The 21,254-nt window shown below is 46.5% G+C and overlaps 1 long non-coding RNA gene across 1 annotated transcript in view; it reads left to right on the top strand.

Moving 5' to 3' along the window:
• Positions 1–318: 318 nt before the first annotated feature.
• Positions 319–21,254, top strand: part of Gm3587 — a 28,099-nt gene continuing 7,163 nt past the window's right edge. The window contains exons 1-2 of the long non-coding RNA XR_001782428.2: positions 319–790; positions 18,678–19,476. This is a non-coding gene — a long non-coding RNA (predicted gene 3587). The remainder of the gene's footprint in view (positions 791–18,677; positions 19,477–21,254) is intronic.

Raw genomic sequence — 21,254 nt, 5'->3', positions numbered from 1 at the left:
GGCTGTCAGACACCAGGTGCTATAATAAGTGTGAAATTTAACTTCTTTTTCATCAAGATAAAAAAGAGAAAAAAAGAAAGAAAGGAAAAAAAAACCCAACCCAGCCCAAGGAGACTCAAGTGCTGGGAATCTGCTTGCAAGAGACAGGAACCCTGTTGTCGACTTTAAATAAATTGCAACTGAAGCATGATCAGGCACCAAATTATCTCAGCAAGTCCTCTCGGGGAGCGCTTGCTGTCCAGAAAGATCCACAATAAGAAACTGGTCTGTGAATGAGGCAGACTGAAGCCACAGCCACAGCCACAGCCCTGTTGCCTCTCTGGCTGGGGGCCTCCAATGTCCAGTCTCTCTCTCTCTCTCTCTCTCTCTCTCACACACACACACACACACACACACACACACACACACACGATTATTGTTATTCTCTTTACAGAAAGATACCACTGTATTCTGCAGGCCTTTGATCCCCTCAACCCCCACCCTGTATTTCAGCCCCATCTCCCTGCTGTTGCAATTATGTCTACCGAGCCCTGCCGGCCAAGGTTTCAGGAGGCACAGCCCTGGCCATTAACCTTTCAAGAACTAAATGCCAATAGTGCTGCGTCACAGGGAGAACACTTGCTATTTACAGCGGCTTGTTCAGACCAGGAGGTACGGGGTAAAGAGAGATTTGCTTTAATAACGAGCAGGTGCTTAGAATTAATGCAGGGAAGGAAAAGCCTGTGAAGGGACCTGAGCGAGCCCGAATCCAGGTCAAGCCTGAGGAGACGTCCAGCCATGTACCACACAGGTGAGTCCCAGGATGGCTTTGGATAATTCAGAAGAAAGGGAAATGAGCATTTTCTGAGCTCTTACCAAGTAACAACTACACGAACTCTACAACTCTCCCCCCTTTATCTGTCTCACCCCCCCCCCCCCCCCCACACACACACACATAGGATTTCTCTGTGTAGCTTGCTCTGTAGACCAGACTGGTCTTCAAGTCAGAGATTCACTTGCCTCTGCCTCCCCACACCTTTTTTTTTTTAATTTGAGGCAGGGCCCCACGTAGCCAGAAGCCAAAGGAAGATGTCAGATGTTCTGCTCTGACATCACTGCATTCCTAGAGACAGGAGAGCTAAACAGACCAGCAGCCAGAAAGCGCCTGGGGTTACAAAGATGTGGCCACATCCATGCGTTTATATGAGTGCTGAAATCTTGAGCATGGGTCCTCATACATGTGCAGTAAGTGCTCTAACACAATAAGCCATCCCCCAGCCTCCTCATTTCCTCCATTTTGTTGTTGTTGTTGCTGGTGGTGGTGGTGGTGGTCTTTCGAGACAGGGTTTCTCTGTATAGCCCTGGCTGTCCTGGAACTCACTTTGTAGACCAGGCTGGCCTCGAACTCAGAAATCTGCCTGCCTCTGACTCCCTAGTGCTGGGATTAAAGGCGTGCGCCACCACGCCCGACTCTTTTTTTTTTTTTTTTTTTTTTTTTGGGACAGGCTTTCTCTGTGTAGCCTTGACTGTCCTGGAACTCACTCTGTAAACCATGTTAGCCTCGAACTCAGAGACCAACCTGCCTCTACCTCCCGAGTGCTAGAATTAAAGGCATGAGCCACCGCTGAATGGTATCCCACTTTTTTTTTTTTTTTTTTTTAAGATGGAATCCTGTAGTATATTTCAGGCTGGCTTTGAATGTGTGGTATCTTCTCGCCTCAGCTTCCTAAAATGTTGGGATTACAGGCATGAACTCCCTACCACATCTAGCTTAAATATAAGTGGTAATTAAAGTTCATTCCTTGGTCTTATGCATTTTGAATGCTCAATAGCCACATGTGACCAATGACCACATATTCGACAGAGCCCTACGGGATAGCAGTGGTCTACAGTATTTATTTATTTTTCTGCCCTGGCTGCTTGGAACTAACTGGCTATTTAGACCAGGCTAGACAGAAGCTTGAAGCAACCTCCCTCTCCTCCCTTCCATGTGCTGGGATCTCAAGCACGACCCACCACGTGTGCATGCCTGGTTTATAAAGCTGGCTTTGAAGCTATGTTTGCTGGAAGGGAACTGATACCTTAGAAAAGGATTTGAGCAACTAAGCAAATGTCATGGCTTCTGTTCTGCACCACTTCCCTCACGAGGCGTACCGGGAAGTGTAGGCAGTCCTGCTGTGGGCAAGGTGCTTGCCTGCAATCCCAACCAACCCCTTCGAAGAGGAGTTTACAGTTTAGGCTGGGGTTCCAGGCAGGAACCATCATACTGGCTTGAAGAGCTGACTTCTGTAAAGCTAGTCTACATGCATCCTGGGCTTTTAGACTTTGTAAGATCTTTGATATCATTGACATTTTTTTTCCCCCCAAAATTGTGCCCCTGACTCCATTTTTCTCATGTCCTGAGGAGTATTACATACCTGGGTGATTTTTAGGCTCACACAGGTCACCTCAAAACAGAACTGCCTATAATTGGGGCTCTCTATCATCCACAACAATCCACAATAGGATGTTTAAGACAAAAATTATGTTTTATCTGTTCATGAATTCCATACCATGGCCCCTTAGGATGGAAATTTAATGTTATAGATGCTCACAAAGTTGTTTGCTACTCCCCAGGTTTCAGAATCTCCACCCACACCTTCAGTACATTCTACCAAATACAAGGAAGTACCCTGGATAGAACCTGTTTAGGGATTCTTTGCTCACAGGGAAGTTTCAGGACCTACTGTTGAGATGAACACTCCTCTGTAATGTGGTGTGAACACACACACACCACACACACACAAAACCCACTTTCAGTTGAAGTAGTCAAAGCTACATCCTCCCACACCCTCTCCTGTCTGCAATAGAGCATCCCTGCAGGCAGTTGGAGCAAACCCAGGGTCCCAGGGTCCTGGTACTGTAGGAACAGCTCTCCCACCCCCACCCCCACCCCCACCCCCAACCCCACCCCCAGCAGCATGCTATGGATGTAAGGGCTTGTGCTAACAGGAGGCTCCACATATTATATTAACATCACAAAAGTTAATGGGCCAGAAAGGAAAAAAATTAACATAAATTACCTTTAGCTACCTTCTCTGGCAGCTAGAAAACAAATCCTATGTAATGCCTGAGGAAAATCAGGCCTTGGGAAGCTGCATCCTGAACAGGCTACATAATAATAACCCCAGAAAACAGTAACTCCCCATCTTGCCGGTTTATTGTGACAAAATGTGCAGAGCAAGCAACAGAAGGAGACTAGCTTCTTCTCTGTGGCTCTCTGGCGACTGTTTGCCTAGAGTTTCTGAGAGCACAATACTCTGCACTCAGGACCTCTCTCTTAGGTACTGCACCTTTCCCGCATCCAGGGTCTCTCTCGAGTGTCTTTGGGTCCTGACAGTGAGAGAAACGATTTGTTAGGAAACTACCTCTTTGTATGTGAAAGATAAATCTTTATCTGTTCATGGAGACCTTGGATGGACCACTATGTAATGGAGGATTGGAGAGAAACGGTTCTTAGAATGTGGGGCTGGGAAAGTGAGATGTGAGGAGACAGAAAGCCAATCTGTATCTCTAACAAAGCATCCCCAGCATTGAGAAGGAACATGATACCCAGGGGCAGCAATGACCAGGGGACCCAAGGGAGTGACCATGCCCCAGACACAGCTCTAAGTGCTTCCTGTGGTATGACTGATAATTCAGGCCTGTGTCATGGCCCTGCAGGTAAAGACATTTGCCGCCAAATCTGATGACCTGAATCCATTCTGGGAACCTACATGGTCAAAGGAGAGAACTGTCTCTCCCCCACCCCCACCCCAGGTTGTCCTCTCACCTCCCCACAAATGCCACAGCACGTGTGTGCACACACAGACACAATACACACAGAGAAAGTACTACATATAATACTCCTACTAATCCAGTCACCACGCTACTCCTAGGAGTGAGGAAGCCATCATTGCCTCATTTTATATATAAGAACGCCGAGGCTCTTTGAAGGTGTGTACTTTCTGCATTGCAGCATCAATAAGTAGCAGAAGTGGGAAGTGACCTACAATTCCAACACAACACTTTTATTTATTTATTGTTTTTTCGAGACAGGGTTTCTCTGTAAAGCCCTGGCTGTCCTGGAACTCACTTTGTAGACCAGGCTGACCTCGAACTCAGAAATCCGCCTGCCTCTGCCTCCCAAGTGCTGGGACTAAAGGCGTGCGCCACCATGCCCAGCAACACAACACTTTTAAACATCTCATACTACTGCACCTTGAGATTCCCAAAGAGACATGTTATGAAATATAATACCACAAGGAGGTACCTGGCAGGCCTGTGCCAAGGTGTTCCCCTGGGGAATGACATCATGCAACAAATCTAGTATATGGGGGTTGGGGGGAGGATAGGAGGATAGTAAGGACCTGGAGAAGAGTAGAGACAGACAAGTGAATATGTAGATGGTAGTCAGTCAGACAGGAGCAGAGCTGTGAAGGCAGAGAAGGGGCAGAAAAGAAGGACAGATGGGGGGAGAGAGACCGGCGGGAACAGGAGGGAACAGGGAGAGCTGGAATAGTGGAGCAGTCCTTTATAGGAAGCCCACACCAGAAGCAGCTGGCTGCAGAGGTCCCTGGGAGGAGCCTAATGGAATGGCCTGTAAGCTAACAGTCAGGGTTCAGGACCTGGGTCTCACGTCGTCTACACTGATGAGATAAGCCTAGGCCTTCTAATCAAGAATAATGACCCTGTGGAGGCTGGGAGACTCACAGATTGATTGTTGTTTGTTTTTAATCGAGCCCAGGTCCTCCCGGATGGTCAGCACTGACTCTACGGCTGAGCTGTATCTCCAACCCCCGCTCTGTTTACTTTGAGTTTGTTTGGTTGGTTTTGTCATTGTTCTTGTTTTGTTTTTAGTTTATTTTCACCCTGTTTCTCTATGTACCTCTATGGTTGTTCTGGAAATCCAAATGGAGACTAGGCTGGCCTCAAACTCCCAGAAATTGACCTGTCTCTGCCTCCTAAATGCTGGGATTAAATGCATGCCCCACCACGCCCAGTTTGTTTGATTTTTGAGCCAGGGTCTTGCTGTGTAATCCAGATTACCTAAAATTCATTCATTCATTCATTCATTCATTCTCTCTCTCTTTCTTTTTGTTTTGGTTTTCCCCGAGACAGTCTGTCTGTTGCCTGGCTGGCCTGGAACTCCTGCCTAGGATCCTTAATCCTCAGGTATCAGCCCTGCCAAGTGTTGCAATTACAGGCCTGACTCACACCAGGCCTGATCTAGGGCTACATTTTAAGTTAGCAAGTGAGAAGTAGGTAATGTCTAATATACTGTCTGTCGGAAGAGAGTCTGTGAGTCAAAGGGTCCTACCTTGAAAGAGGTGATGTCATTTCTACTGCACACTGTCTAGAACAAATGGAATTGCTCTCTCTGGAACACCCAGACCTGCCTGGCAGTAACAGATTCAACGTGAGGTCCTTTGGTTCAGAATCATGTATGGCAGATGAAATGCTTTACAAGAAGGAAAATCCAGGGAGACTTCACGGTGGTGGGGAGGTGTGTTTATACTTAAAGCATAGAGGGCCTTAGGCTCTAGAAAGGAAGTTAAGCTTTTCTCAGTCCTAGCCCTCTTTCTTCAGGTCCTCCTTCCATCCTTCCCTCCCTTCTTTTCTTCCTCCTTCTCTCCCTCCTTCTTTCCCTCCTTCTCTACCTCTCTCCCTCCTTCCCACCGTTCTTCCTTTTCCCAGGCCCGGTTATAAAATCGTCAGAACACAGAACAGCACCTTGTGGAGAGGAAGGAGCAGGGTAGTCACAGTCCAGCTTGGCCAGTCAGTGTGAGAGACTCTGGTTCCAGAACATGATCTGATCTGCAGAGTCTAAAGGTAAATTAGGACTTCTCATCCCAAATTATCTTTGATTTTCAGTTGAGACAGAATTTGCAAGGCAAAATGATCACCATCCTTAATTGCACAATGTAGGCAGGGCAGTGGTGGCGTACACCTTTCGTTCCAGCACTCAGGAAGCAGAGGCAGGCAAATCTGAGTTCGAGGCCAACCTGGTCTACAGAGTGAGTTCCAGGACAGCCAGGGCTATACAGAGAAACCCTGTCTCGATAAAACAAAAACCAAAAAACCAAAACCAAAAACAAAAAACAAACAAAACCAAGTTCAGTGTAGACTGTGCCAGCCATCATTGCAGAGTCCCAGGAAGAAGTCCTGCTGCTGTTAGCAGTCACCCTCTTGTCCTACCATCCCCAGCTGAAAATCACCAATGTCATTCTGTCTCTAGATAGGATATTTCCTATCTATGTCATCTTATTCTATTCTGTCTTTTGTGTCTGGCTTCATTCATTTAGTTCATCCACTTGTAGCGTGGATCGAGACATCGTTCCTACTGTTCTGTCTTAATGCACTGGCTGGTTTTGTGTGTCAACTTGACACAAGCTGGAGTTATCACACAGAAAGGAGCCTCAATTGAGGAAATGGCTCCATGAGATCCAGCTGTAAGACATTTTCTCAGTTAGTGATCAAGGGGGAAGGGCCCAGCCCATTGTGGGTGGTGCCATCCCTGGGCTGGTAGTCCTGGGTTCTATAAGAAAACAAGCTGAGCAAGCTAGGGAAACAAGCCAGTAAGCAGCACCCCTCCATGGCCTCTGTATCAGCTTCTGCCTCCAGGTTCCGGCCCTGCTTGAGTTCCTGTCCTGACTTCCTTTGGTGATGAACAGCAATGTGGAAGTGTAAGCTGAATAAACCCTTTCCTCCCCAACTTGCTGCTTGGTCATGATGTTTTGGTCATGACTAAGTTCCTTAGTCAGGGTTTCTATTGCTTTGATGAAACACCATGACAAAAAGCATGTTGGGTTTATTCAGCTTGCACTTCCAGCTCACAATCCATCACTGGAGGAAGTCAGGACAGGGCTAGAACCTGGAGGCAGGAGCTGACACAGAGGCCACTGAGGAGTGCTGCTTCCTGGCTTGCTTCCCCTAGCTTACTCAGCCTGCTTTCTTATAGAATTCAAGTCCACCAACCCACAGAGGACTGGGCCCTCCCCTATTGATCACTAATTAAGAAAATGCCTTACGGGGCTGGTGAGATGGCTCAGTAGTTAAGAGCACTGACTGCTCTTCCAAAGGCCCTGAGTTCAAATCCCAGCAACCACATGATGGCTCACAACCATCTGTAATAAGATCTGACTCCCTCTTCTGGTGTGTCTGAAGACAGTTACAGTGTACTTACATATAACAATAAATAAATCTTAAAAAAAAAAAAAGAAAGAAAATGCCTTACAGTTGGATCTTATGGAGGCATTCCTCAAGTGAGGCTCCTTCTTCTTGTAATGACTCTAGCTTGTGTCAAGTTGACACAAAACCCACCAGTACAATAGCTTTTGTCTCACATTTGTAGACACCTACCTTTCCAGTCCCAGTTCTGGGGGTGAGGGTGGGGGTGGGGCAGTTTATCCTATGACCATAGTTCTCCAGTGGTGCAGAGGAAAGTCGTAGATTTTTAGTTTGGCCAAATGTTTTTCCTTTTGTGCGTGTGCATGTTTCTGTTTATGGAGTTTTTTGTTTGTTTGTTTGATTGATTGATTGTTGAGACAGTTTTGTTATGCACTCTGGGCTGACCTCCCAACTCAGTATCCTCCTGTCTCAGCCCCCCCAAGCACATTCTGGGCATGTGACACCACTCCCGGGCCTAACCTTTTTATTAAACTAGGACTTTGACTAAGTTGTTCTGAGACTCACAGACCACTGCCGTCAGTCCTGCTGGTCTCTGATGCCTCCCCCTGGTGCTGGCTGCCATGAGAGAGCAGTTCATGGTGCTCACCCTGGTGCTGGCTGTCATGAGAGAGCAGTTCATGGTGCTCACCCTGGTGCTGGCTGCCATGAGAGAGCAGTTCATGGTGCTCACCCTGGTGCTGGCTGCCATGAGAGAGCAGTTCATGGTGCTCACCCTGGTGCTGGCTGTCATGAGAGAGCAGTTCATGGTGCTCACCCTGGTGCTGGCTGTCATGAGAGAGCAGTTCATGGTGCTCACCCTGGTGCTGGCTGCCATGAGAGAGCAGTTCATGGTGCTCCCCCTGGTGCTGGCTGCCATGAGAGAGCAGTCCTGCTGCAGTGCCACGTGAGCTGCTGCCGGTCACCCTGCTTGACTTCATCCCTCTCTGGCCACTCACTGACTCCCAGGTCTTAAATGCTGGGCTGGGGACTCAGTCAGTCTCGTGATTCCAGGAAAGCACCTTCTCCTGGGCCAGCCTGGAGCAGCAGCCCCCAGTGACTTGGAAGTCTGCTCCCGGATCCTGTATTCACTGTGTTTCCTTTTGCCAGGAAAGACAAGGTGTCTTCTCCAGGAATGTCACTGGCAGACAGGACCAGAGCTATGTAAATTATATCCCCAAACTTTTGCTAATCATATCAGCGTCATATGCAAGGAGCCTTTTGGCCTAACTGGAGTCTGATAATTACAAATTATTTCTAGCAGAAATGCTGACTGTGAGACCAGGTTAGAGCAAATTTGATTCATATTAAAGCCATGGTCATATCTTCATGAACCTTCGAGTATTTTATTTTTCCATCAGCTCTCCCCTGCCTCCCCCACCCTCCCACTTTGGCCTGGCTGAGCTGGAGACTCGCCTAATACAAATAACTGCATTAAAATAAAATCATGTGAACACTCAGGGGAACATGCCTGAGTAATGGCGAAGATAATAAACTCAGACAGCCACCCCAGCTCTCTTCTTACTCCCTCAAGGCGGGAGAAGGTCCACAGCTGATTTGGAATCACTTTTAACAGTAAACAGGCAGGGAACTAGCGCTTAAGTGGCTTAAAGAGGAAAAAATGTAATAATGTAGCGACTGCAATCCTCTCCTGACCCTCACTCAGTGCCGGCATCTCAAGTCATTTCCACTTTTTGGGCTATGATAAGAGCCGTAGTTGTTTAACAGAACAGCAACAGACCAACCTAGACATGTCTTCATTCACACTTCCGTTCATCAAGCATTGGCAGCTGGCTGTGCCTGGCATTGGGTTGGCCGTGGGAGATGCAGACCCTTCTTGCTCAGACGTAAACCTGTTGCTTCCAATGATCTTCCAGTTACAACTTCCCCAGCTTGGCTTGAAGTGGGGCAGGGAGGGTGAGAGATGGTCATCCAGTTTCAGACCCTAGGAGCTGGAAATAGGAGTTGTAATCCATCATTTAAAAAAAATATATAGGGTGGGGCACACTGGAGAGCTAGTTCCAGGAGGACAGCCAGGGGGCTATACAGAGAAAGTCTCTCTCTCTCTCTCTCTCTCTCTCTCTCTCTCTCTCTCTCTCCCTCTTTCTCTCTCTCTCTTTGTGTGTGGGCATACGTATGTGTTGGGGTTGGTGGGGTCAGATTGGGAAGATGGCTCAATTGGTTAAGAACCCACCTTGTAAGCATGACTCTTGAGTTTGACAACCCTAACTCCAACACCCTAAAAGACCAGGCAGAGTGGCCTCTGTAATCCTAGGCATTCGAAGCAGGGACAGGTGGATCCTTGAAGGGTGGTGGCAGCTAGCCTAACTTACTGAACCAGTAAGAGATCCTGTCTCAAAAATTAGACAAAACAAAATAAAACAAGACAAAATTAAAAAAAAATAATAAAAAAACCCAAGGGGAACACTGAAGAATAACACCAAGGGTTGTTCTCTAGATGACACACAGACACACACACAGACACACACACAGAGACATTCATATTCACCTGTGGGGTGAGATCCCCTTGGGGTTGCACATCAGATATCCTGCAGATCAGATATTTATGATGTATAACAGTAACAAAATTACAGTTATGAATTAGCATCGAACTGTATTGAAGGATCACAGCTTTAGGAAGGTTGAGAACCACTGCTCTAGAAGAACATGGCACTCATACACACACACACACACACACACACACACACACACACACACACACACACAACACACACATTTAAAGATTTGTTTTTTGCCAGTTGTGGTGGCATAGGCCTTTAATCCTAGCATTGTGGAGGCAGATCTCTGAGTTCGAGGCCAGCCTGGTCTACAAAGTGAGTTCCAGGACAGCCAGGACTATACAGAGAAATCCTGTCTCGAACACCCTCCACCAAAATAAGATTCATTTTTATTTGTGTCTGAGTATGTACATGCTCACAGTCCAGAAGGTATCTAAGGAGGTCAGAAAGAGCTTTGATTTCCCGGGAGCTCGAGTTACAGACAACTTTGAGCTGTCTAGCATGGGCTCTGGGAACTGAATTCTGGTCCTCTGAGAGAGCCACAATACTCTTAACAGCTAAGAAGCCATCTCTCTGTCTCAATAATAATATTTTCTTGGTTTATTCATTTTTCAAGACAGAGTTTTTCTATGTAGCCCTGGCTGTCCTGGAACTCTTCACCCTCTAGACCAGGCTGACCTCAAACATAGAGATCCGCCTGCTTCTGTCTCCTTAGTGCTGGGATTAAGGTGTGTACCCCCATGTCTGGACCTAAGCTTTTGTGTACTTGGAATTTGCTCTGTACCAGGCTGGCCTTGAATTCAGACATCTGCTTGCCTCCATCTCCTGGGATTAAAGTTGTGTCAGTATTCCAGCCAGGGTAGCCATGGTGCTGGATTAAAAGTCCTCTGTAGACCAGGCTGGCCTTGAACTCATGGAGATTCACCTGCTTCCCAAATGCTGGGATTAAAGGCAAGAAGAACAGAGGCAGGAGAGCTGTTCTTCTCACAGGCAAGCCTTTCACCTGATCCAGTCAGTAGCTTTGGGAATGATTGACTCCCTCACTTCAGAGTTCTACTTCTTTGGACATAAAGCCTTGTTAGAGAGGTGAGGAAAATAATCAGGATACGAAGACCAGGAAGGGTGTCTGAATCTTAAAGGTGAAGAAGGCAGATGGAACCTTGTTCTGCTGTTATGTCCCCCACTGCCTGCCTGCCCAGAAGATGGCGGGAAGCCAGCAGATGGCCAAGAAGGGCTTGGGGACCAATGAAAAAGCACCCAGAAGCAGAGGTCTCATGCTACCAGGACAGAGGTCTCATGCCACCAGGACAGCGGCTGGAAGCAGCTGGGGCTGCTTTGCTTTATTATCACAAAAAATGCCATGACATCCAGGGTCGGGCACCATGGCCAGACTTCTGGCTCTTCCAGTACCTGGTTTTGGTGAGATTCATCCTCAGTTCTCCTCTGAGTATGAAATGGATTGCTGCATTTCCAGAACTTAATTGTCCACACCAGCTAAAAGCTCTGCCAGTAATGAAAATACATCCCCTCCTTTTTATCAGGAAAAAGGGATAATAACTCAGCCAACTCCAGCTTACATTTTATTGACGATCAGCCTTGCCTGTTTCCAAGGACATCTGATGTGACACTGTGGCTTGCTGAGAGGCTAGGGGCTGCTGAGGAAGGGTCTGGGGAACCAAGGGCCAAAGAGCAGTTAAGACTGCCCTCCCCACCCCTCAGGCATTTTTAAATGTCAGGCATCCCTCCCAAGGAGCAGAGAGTGTGTTTGAACTTCTACACTGAGAGTGTAGTTAAGTGAGAGAGACGATGCTTAGCTTGAGCCACGCCCTAGGTTCAAACCAATAAAGTAATTAAAAGGCAGTGTCTTAGGCTTTTACTGCTATGAACAGATACCATGACCACGGCAACTTTTCTTTTTTTTAAAGATTTATTTATTTATTGCTTGTAAGTACACTGTAGCTGTCTTCAGACACTCCAGAAGAGGGTGTCAGATCTTGTTAGGATGGTTGTGAGCCACCATGTGGTTGCTGGGATTTGAACTCAGGACTTTTGGAAGAGCAGTTGGTGCTCTTAACCACTAAGCCATCTCTCCAGCCCCCCAAGGCAACTTTTATAAGGATAACATTTAATTGGGGCTGGCTTACAGGTACAGAGGTTCAGCCAATTATCATCAAGGCAGAAGCAAGGCGGGCATGGTGCAGGAGGAGCTGAGAGTTCTACATCTTGATCAGAAGGCTGCTAGGAGAAGACTGACTTTCAGTCAGCTAGGATGAGGGTCTTAAAGCACAGTGACATACCTACTCCAAGAAGACCATACCTTCTAATAGTGCCACTCCCTGAGCCAAGCATGAACAAACCATCACATTTCACTCCCTGGACCCCATAGGCTTGATCAAACACATAAGTATATGGGAGGGGGCATATCTAGCCATAGCATAATAAAAAAGTACATTTAGTCCAACTTCCAAAATCCCCATAGTCTATAGCAGTCTCAACAATGTTGAAAGTCCAAAGTTCTCTGAGAATCATCCAATCACTTAACTGTAATACCCAGGCAAGACAGCAAACCAGCTGGGCAAACTCTGGATCCTGCATCTCCATGTCTGATATCAAAGCAGTCTTCAGATCTCCATTCCTTTTTCATTTTTGTTGACTACAACAAACTTCTTTCTCCTGGGCTGGTTCCACTCCCTGTTAGCAGCTTTCTTCAGCAGATATCCCATGGCTCTGACATCTCGAACATCTTGAGGTCTCCAAGGCAACTTCAATGTTACAGCTTCTTGTTTCAATGTCTGGGATCCACACATGATATTCTGGGTTCCTCCAAAGGGCTTGGCTCACTTCTCCAGCTCTTCCCCCTGTAGCACTCTAGGCTCTGATTGACTCCACTCCACTGCTGCTGCTGCTCTTAGTGACCATCCCATGATACTAGCATCTCCAGTACACTGGGTCTTCCACTGTAACTAGGCATCACTAGTAGCCTCTCATAGGCTCTCTTTATGGTGCCAAGCCTCAATTTCTTTGTAAGACTCCTTCAGTCCTGGCCATCAACTGCAACTGAGGCTGTACCTTCACCAATGGCCTTCCATGGCCTCTCTCAGCTGTTCTTCATGATTCCTTCATACCTTCAAAACCAGCACCACTTGAGTAATTCCTATACCTTACCAAGTCCAGCTACAGCCCAAGGCACAACATTGGTTATCTTTGGAACACAGCTTCTTTGTACTCTCAGAAAACAATTCCCAGAAGATTTCACCTCAGTGATGTTAGTCTCTTCTTAATCATCACTAATTCCTTAGCTCCAGCTAACTAGCATCAATTGTAGTCTCTTCTAATCTTGACTCTAAAGCCAGAGCCACATGGCAAAGCTGCAGAGTTCTGCTGCTTGCCAGGACTGGAACATGGCCCCTCTTATTCTATTACCAGCTTTCTGTTTTCCAACTCCCTCACTGTCTAAGCTTGGCTGTCCTGAAACTTGCTCTGTAGAACCTTGAACTCAGAGATCTGCATGGCTCTATTTTTCGAATGTTGGATTAAAGGTTTGTACCACCATGCCTGGACTTTTCTTCACCAGAACCTGCTCTGTCTCAGGCTGGCCTTGAATTCTGAGATCTGCTTACCTTTACCTCCTGGTATTAAAGGCTTGTACTACCATGCCTAAACCTAAATTTAGCTGGGTGAGATCTTGCCTCAAGGTCACCACTCCCTTAATTCAACTTAATATCCTTGAACACAGGATTCAGCTCCATTTCACTTCCTGGTGCCCCTTTAATTACTCAAACCATATATTTTATATTTTTCCTTTCCAAGCTTGCTATAGTTGTTCAAAATGTTCTTCCTCAGGCTTAACTAGAGAATAAATTCTCTGCTGGTCCTTTTTGAAACTTCCTTTGTTAATACAATTAATACAAATCTCTTTACCTTAGACTCTTCAGACAATAGCAAAAGAAGCCACATTTTTTTTTCACCAAAATATCACAAGAACAGTCTCTTGGCCACATATTAAAATCCTTCTTCTCTGAAACCTCTAGAGCCAGGCTTCCACAGTTCAAATCACCCATAGCAACAAAGTCTTCCATATTCCTACTAGAATGACCCATTAAGCCCCACTTAAAGCATTCTACTGTTTTCTAAATCCAAAATCCCAAAATCCACATTCTTCTAAACAAAAGCATGGTCAGGCCTATCACAGCAATACCCCACTCCTGGTACCAACTTCTGTCTTAATTAGGGTTTTACTGCTGTGAACAGACACCACAACCTTATAGATAACTGTTATAAGGACAATATTTAATTAGGACTGGTTTACAGGTTCAGAGGCTCAGTACATTATCATCAAAGCAGGAGCATGGCAGCAACCAGGCAGGCATGGCTCAGGAGGAGCTGAGAGTTCTACATCTTCATCTAAAGTCTGCTAGAAGACTGACTTCCAGGCAGCTATAATGAGGGTATTAAAGCCCACGCCCACAGTGACACACCTACTCCAACAAGGCAACACATACTTCAAAAAGGCCACACCTCCAAATAGTGTCACTCCCTGAGCCAAGCATATACAAGCAATTATAGGAGCTGGAGAGATGGCTCAGTCGTTAAGAGCACTGACTGCTCTTCCAAAGGTCCTGAGTTTAAATCCCAGCAACCACATGGTGGCTCACAACCATCCAAAATGAAATCTGATGCCCTCTTCTGGTATGTCTGAGACAGCTACAGTGTACTTAGATATAATAATAAATAAATCTAAAAACAAAAACAAAAACAAAAACAAAAACCCCAAAACATTATAGACAGAGACAGCACCAGGAAAGGCATGGTGGCACATGCCTATAATCTCAGGAGTTCCAGGCCATCCTTGGTGACACAGTGTGTCTTAATTAGGTTACTATTGCTGTGATGAAACACCATGACCAAAAGCAACTTGGGTAGGAAAGGGTTTATTTCACTCAGTTCCATATAACAGTCCATCATCAAAAGCTGTGAGGGCAGGAACTCAAACAGGGCAGGAGCTGATACAAAGTCCATGGAGGGATGTTGCTTACTGGCTTGTTCATCATGGCTTCCTCAGCCTGCCTTCATATAGCATCCAAGAACATCAGCCCAGAGATGGCACCACCCACAATAGGCTGGCTCTCCCTCATCCATCACTAAGTAAGGAAGTGCCATACAGCTGGATCATACAGAGGCAATTTCCAATTTGGGTTTCCTCTTCTCGGATGACTCTAGATTGTGTTAAGTTGACTTCACACCAGCCAACAAACAGTTCAAGGGTAGGCTGGCCTACATAAGACCCTATCTCAACAAAACTAACAAAGCAAATATATGTGTGCACATATATGAGTATGTATGTGTGTATCTGTGAGTGTATATCTATTTCTCTGTGTGTATGTCTGAGTGTCTATATCTGAATATGTGTGTTAGTGAGCCTACGTCTGGTGTGTGTGAGACTGTATGTGTGTCTGTGTATATGTTTATGTCTGAGAATGTGTGAGTATGCATTGTGTCTATATCTGAGAATTCCTCTGCTTCTCATGAAGAACCGCAATAGCAACAATAACAACTCTGGCCTGTGTCATAGTTTTCTAGAGACATTCAGATGTCCTCTCCTTTGATGCTTTCAATACCCCTGAATGGCTAGCAAGGAAAACAATGTTATTGTATGTGTGTGTGTCTCTCTCTTAAAAACCAAACCAAACCAAACCAAACCAAACCAAACCAAACCAAACCAAACCAAACCAAACCAAAACAAAACAAACCAAACCAAACCAAAACAAAACAAAAACAGGGTCTTACATAGTCCAGACTGGCCTCAAACTCACTGTGTAGCCGAGGATAACCTTGAACTCATAATCCTCCTGCCTCCACCTCCCTAGTGCTGGGATCACTTGTGTCATGTTATAGACATTGAAGCTGAGACTTAAAGGAGAATCAATCTAGCCAGTGTTCTCAGCTGATGTTTGGTGTCTAATGCTGGCTGCTGAGCAGTTTCCCGTAACTCCATACCCAGGCGTGGGATGAGTTCTTCATGGGAGTGTTAGAGCGAGTTTCTGGTGCAAATCAGGTGAAGTCTCTGGAAAGTTAGGCAGTTTTGAAAGAGCACATTTCAAAGAACCTAAAAATTAATCCTGTAATCTCTCAGCTCCATCTCTGTGACCTCCTGCTGATGGTGTAGCCACGGTGACTTCCAGAGCCAGTTTTGACCTGAACTTGGGCCAGTCCTTTCCCACTTCAGTTGTGAAGCCTGGTGTTTGCTCTCAGAAGCCTGACTTTTTTTTTTTATCAGAAGGAGGGAGCGGTGGCTCTTCAGTGATGCTTAGCTTTTCTGTTGCCCAGCTCATACACAGGATTGGCCAGCGTTCCTTCCTCCAGGGTCCAGCTTGGGAGTGGGTGTGCTGAGCACTGTCTTGTTTCTTTCTCACTTGTTATTACTGTGCATCTTTGATGTTGTTGATTTGCAAAATTTAACAACCTTAGAACCCTGTCTCTATATCCCTAGGCTCCTTTGTGTGCAGGTTGGGTTGCGGATGGGAATGTGTTTGTGTACGCACAAGCACACAGTCACATGGGAAATCCAGGGATCCAGGTGTCTCCCTAGATCACTCTCTCTCTTCTTTTTTGAGACAAGACCTCTCACTGAGCCTGGAGCACACTGATTTAGCTACACTAGTTAGTGAGTGTGTACCGAAGCCCCTCCTGTGTTCGTCTCCCTAACCTGAGCATTGGGCCCATTCCTTTCTGGTGCTAAGCCTCCAAACTCAGATCCTCATGTTTGTGCCCTATGCATTTTGCCACCAGAGCCTTCTCTCCAGCTCCTCCCTGGACTTCTTTATGTGAAGTAAGAGAACTCTTTCTCATCTTACCATTTTAAATTTAGACTTCACTTTCTTTCCATTGCAAGCATCCTCGGTGGCACACTGGCTTTCTGGTCCCCAACCCTCTGAGCCTGGTCTCATTCAAGGCACCTTTGCCACTCTCACCGTCTGGAAGAGTCACCTAGGTGTCAGCCCAAATGTCATTTCTCAGAGAGACTGTGCAGATCCTCAATCCAAATTAGTCTCCATCCAGGCATGGTGGCTTGTACCTCTAATCTCAGCACCTGGGAGGCTGAGGCAGGAGGATTGCCATGGATTCAAGTTCATCCTGGGCTACAGAGTAGGGCTCTGTCTCGAGAAAAAAATAAAACAAAATAAAACAAAACAAAAATGTTCTTCAAGTAACTGTTTCCCTTACAACATTTATTTGGCATTAGAGCTCATCTTTTCCTGTATTTGTTCTGTGTTTTCCTCACTACAGTGAGAGCTGTATGTGAGAGCTCTGTTTAGTTTGCTCACTCTCGGCTCCCAGCTCTTGGTTTGGGGCCCAGTACACAGTAGGTGCCCAATAAGTAGCTTGTGGATGAATATAGGAGATTACCTATGACATCAGCACCATTATGTTCCCCAGTCTCCCTCTTCCTTGTGTACCTTTCATCGATTCCTTTTACAAAAAAAAGTAGAATAAAATCTAACTCTCAGGACCAGAAAGAAATGGAGAAGGCAGCAGATAAGGGAAACATCATAAAGCGAATTTATTTTAGGCTTAAATGTGAAAAGGGAGCAGGCTGATTGCATAACATATGTAGATCTATGCAAATTACCAGGCAGGTTAAATACAAGTTTGAAGTAGTGGGAGGTCCAGGGCCTCTTTGGGTGCGGCGTTTTAATCCTTGCTGGGAACTGGCATTAACTGCCTGGGCTCAGACAGTAGGAAAGCTGACAGTCCATGAGAGAAAAATCAATGAGCATTACAAAAGTAAAAAAAAATAATTTTATTTTGCTGCTAGGTTTTTCTGAGACAGAAATAAAAAGCATCTAGACATCCAGTTCAAATGGTAGGAGCAGGAGGCACAGACCCCATTCATGGCCAGCCTTACAGAAGAAGAAAAGCACCAACAGGGAAGACAGAACCGACAAGAGAACGAAACTCAATCTCTCTGAGTCACTCCAGTGCTTCCATGTCCAGAACATTATCAGGGGCTGGGCGAAGCTGGGTTGGTAGAGCACTTACCTGGCCCTCATAAAGCTCTGGGTCTGATCTCCAGAACCCATAAGATCCCACACCCCACATGATCCAACACTTGGGAGGTTTGAGGACAGAGGCTCAGAGTTCAAGGTCAGCCTCCATCCTTGACAGCAACTTTGAGGTCAGACTGGGATACATGAGACCTCATCTCAGGAAAAACAAAACAGCACAACAGCAACAAAAAGTCCCAGGACAGCCAGGGCTCCATAGAGAAACCTTGTCTTGAGGAGAAGAAAAAGGGAGCGGGGAGGAGGAAAGGAGGGAGGGAGGGAGGGAGGGAAAAGAGAGAGAGAGAGAGAGAGAGAGAGAGAGAGAGAGAGAGAGAGAAGCTAAGAAAGAAAAACCTTATCAACATTTTTTAAACAACTATTTTTGGAGTGTTGCCTGTGTGCTGATCCATTCGTGCAGGCTATGGACACAGCACCTGTCCTCGAGACACCCTATCCTATCAGGCTGGGTGGAGAGAAACATCCTTTACCTGTCATCTTTGAAAGAATAGATCACCCACCAATTACAGAGGGAAATTCTGCTTATTGGAGCTGTTGTCAGGTCCATGGGGCTGGGGAGCCAAGGATCCCAAAGGGGTACTGATCTTCTTACACGGTGGACTTTCTATGATATTATTAATTTTGAACGTTTCTTTATCCATTTATTTTGTATACCTCTTTATTCACTCCTTTATTTTACATGCCTCTGGGTGATTCCAGAGCAACATTAGTGAGGACGGGAGGCAGACCCTCAAAGTTTGCAATGCCATGATGAAGTTAATCCCAGCCTCAGGAAACAGAGGAGAAGGAAGTCATCAGTGTTAGCAGTCTGCTTCCTGAGTGCAGGCTGGGAGTAACTTGCCTGCCGCGTGCTCCTGCCATCAAGCTGGCCCCGCCATGATGGATGGAATTCCCTGAGATTATCACACAAAACAAACCTTCCTTTCTCTAGGTTGTTGTTCTCATGAATCTGGTCACAGCAGCAAGAAAAACTACTGTCCCTCCTGTGTCTTCTCAGCCACCAGGGCAGCTACAGCCACCCTGCTAAGAGTGTTTCTTCAGTGCATCAAAGGCTGCAGGAGCAAGCTCCCTGCTCACTCAGAATGAACAGTCTTCATCCTCTTGCCCCTTCCCTCTCCCTGCCTCACCTCTCCCTTGAGTTCACTCAGCTCCAGCCAAATGGCCTCCTCCTTCCACAGGGCCAAGCTCACCTTCCCTCCCAGCATTCCTCTGCTCAGAGCACCCCCTCCCATGGCTCCCCAGTTCCCCTCTCCAGGCCCTGACTGGGTTGTCACCTTCTCATCAAGGTCTTCCCCAGATACCCTATTTAAAGGCACAGACTCCCCCGCCCCGCACACTCCCGCCCTCGGTCCCTGCATTGCTATCCTCCAGTGCTCTCATTGCCTCTAACTTACTGCATATTTTACTCATTTGTCTTGTTTATCGCCTGTCTCTCCCCCATAAAGTAAAGCTGTGGGAGAGTGGGGAGTGTGTCAGTTTTGTTCACTGCTGCATCCTTAGCCTCGTGAAGAATGATTGACAAATTAAACACTCAAAAGTATTTTCTATGCTTCTTTACTTTGAATTAACCATTTTCTCATGGAGAACGTAATGACGTTATTGTTGTTTTACCAAGGGCCAGAAGATTGCCAAAGGCTCACATTCATGCTTGAGAAGCCATGGCCCCAAGGCTGTGTAACCTTATGGATTGCAAATCCTGACTCTGAATCCTCAAACGGGCCCCCACAAGGGTGAGTCCTCTTTGACACTCAGCTAGTATCCTCTAGGTGCCTGAACAGCAAATGTCAGAGCCTCCTCCTAAACGCAGGCAGATTTACTCCGCAGCCGGTGAGGATGCATTTTAATTTGTTGATGTGAAATCTTAATTGAACTAAACTGCTAGAGGTAGTCTCTGTTCTCTGTCATAGTCTTAATTTAGTTGGCAAAACAAGATATCATCAGAGGAAAATCGCAGGCGACGATGCTGTGCCCAGAGGGTTTGAGGAACACCCTTACGCGTTTGAAGGTGGGCTGTGTGTGACTGGAATGAACACAAATCCATCCCGGCCACTGAGGGTGCCACCTTCATTTTCCAGGGATACTCAGCTCCCACACCCACCTCTCACAAGCAGTCAAGCACAGCATGACTCTCTCTCTCTCTCTCTCTCTCTCTCTCTCTCTCTCTCTCTCTCTCTCCCCTGTACTCATGTGGCAGCTGTAGCACTCACTTCTGTGAGACCTTGAGAAGGTCACTTCCCTACCTGTACCCTGGTTTCTCTACCTATGTAGGAGGCTGGAATCCAAGGCCCTACAGGTTTCTATTGTCAATGTGTCCTGCATGATTCTCTCAAGACCCTCGCATCTGTGTCGATGTCTAGCCTCGTACCCTGACTCTTGGTCTCCCAAATATTTACCTGTGTTCTTGATTATGCATACTGTCACTCCCTTGGCTTGTCTCTGGCAAAAGACCAAATTATAGGGCTTTTGGGCCTTACTAGTAGAATCACAGGTTGCCCTTATCCAGTCCCAAGCCAAACTTAGAAGTCACTAAGCCGCTCTCCAAGCTCTGGTCCTTAGAGGCCTTCTCCCTATACTCCTTGCCCCACCCCAACAGCGCCTGTCTTCTGGGCCTGTTCATATGTGTGTACTACAGCACTGCAAACGGGGAGAGAGCAAAGTCAGGCAGTGTTTGGCAGGAACTGGCTACCTAGGTTTTCTGCCATACCACAGCAGCATTTTATTTCAAATGTATATAGAGAGAACCCAGGGAATTACTCAGACTTCAGTATCTCCCTCTAAAGGACAAGACCTTGTGGCTCAAGGTGATTACAGAACTCGGCAATGTCATCCATGTGGTACCAGATTTGCTGGCATGAAGGATACCTGATTGAGGAGATCATGGAGTTTTAGCTCATAGCTGTGGAGGCCAGGCAGTGTGTGCAGCAGGGTCAGAGTTCCTTCCACGTGGCCCTGAGAGGCCACTGCATGAAACTTTGAATACAGAGCTTAAGTTGCAAAGGGAATCTTATGATGGTGGAGATGTCGGGACCATGAGAACCTTGCCCCTTGCCAAGGAGAGCATAGTTTAGAGCTAGCTCAAGACAGAGTCTGTGTGCTGCAGGCAGCAGATCTGGGGAGACATGTCTGCCCTCTGGGTGTCAGTCTCTCTTTGATCCTGTCTTTACCTGCTGTGCTGTCCATTCCTCCCTTTTGGGAAGGGAATGTTTGTTCTGTGCCATTAAATATCGAAACCATGTCGTTTATTCATTCGGCCTCTCACAGAAATCTTCTGCCTCCGCCTCCTGAGTGCTGGGATTAAAGACATGAACAACCACACCAGGTTACACTTATATTTTTAAATGATGATGAAACTATGGGGGGAGGGGCTTCTTGAAGTTGGACTGAGTGTATTTTGCATTATCAGATGGATATGAGCCTATAAGAACAAAGAGGAGAAGGGGATGGCTTAAAGATCTATATCTTCAGGCCAAGGAAATGGCCTAGTGAGTAATGGTGCTTGCCTGACCAC

The sequence above is a fragment of the Mus musculus genome, chromosome 18 (assembly GCF_000001635.26).
Source record: "Mus musculus strain C57BL/6J chromosome 18, GRCm38.p6 C57BL/6J".
NCBI lineage: Eukaryota > Metazoa > Chordata > Mammalia > Rodentia > Muridae > Mus > Mus musculus.
The sequence above is the reverse complement of the archived record's forward strand: the minus strand, read 5'-3'. Positions and strand labels throughout refer to the sequence as shown.